Source organism: Cyprinodon tularosa, unplaced genomic scaffold (genome assembly GCF_016077235.1).
Source record: "Cyprinodon tularosa strain WSP-4 unplaced genomic scaffold, ASM1607723v1 ctg132, whole genome shotgun sequence".
NCBI classification, from domain to species: domain Eukaryota; kingdom Metazoa; phylum Chordata; class Actinopteri; order Cyprinodontiformes; family Cyprinodontidae; genus Cyprinodon; species Cyprinodon tularosa.
The window spans coordinates 804,645-805,578 of NW_024038137.1; positions in this window are offsets into that span (position 1 = coordinate 804,645).

Sequence of the window (934 nt, forward strand, 5' to 3'; positions counted from 1 at the left end):
AATTACAGCTACTTTTGTGTATTTGAATAATTATTCGTCTGATAAAGCAGAAGAAAACAGATCACTATAAAGTATATAAATATGTTGTTTACAACATTTTTGCAATGAAATATGGAAGTGTTGATTTTTACCACTTCCACAACACAAAAAAGAGAAGTCTTTTAAAGCATATTTGTCTGCTTTTCTCTTGCAAAAATCTTGCTGAGCAACATTGCATACGGAGCATTTGGAAACATATTTTTAAGTCTTGCTACTAACTTTGGATTTAGGTTTCAACTTTGACTTGACTACTTGGTCTTATTTTACAGCCTCTAACAGGTGTTATTTCAAGATTGCCCTGTATTTATGTCCATCCATCCTTTCCGACTTTAACCAGGATCCATCTTCCTGTGAAAGAAAATCCACAAAGCATAATGCTGTCACCACCATGTTTCAATTAAAAATGGTTATTTCCAGTTAATGTGCAGATTTTTGTTTCCTGTCTGCTCCACGTCGTTTTTAACATTTAAACCTTATGTATTTGCTGAGACAGAAAGAGGGAAAAGACAAATAAAGCTTTTCATTGTCTGATATTTGTTCTGAAAATATTGTCCATCCTTCTTCCATTTTAAATTTTTCTGTGTTTGTCTTTCACATAAAATATTTCTGGCCAAAATATGACAGATATGTAGTTAAAAATAATATCAATACTTTTGCAAGGCTCTTTTTCAGTGCTTAACAACTCTTTTTTAGGGGTTTAAAAAACAGACGGACTGACAGATTCCCCTTAAGATTTCCCTTTAATCAGTAATTTCAGTTTTCAAAATGCATTTCATGAATGAAGAGATCTATAATTGCATGCAATGCATTGACTTTTCAGTCTTATTTAAGTATTGTTAAGACACAAAAGTTTTTTATAGTTATACCCTTCAGATTTATCTCACTCAATACAAAA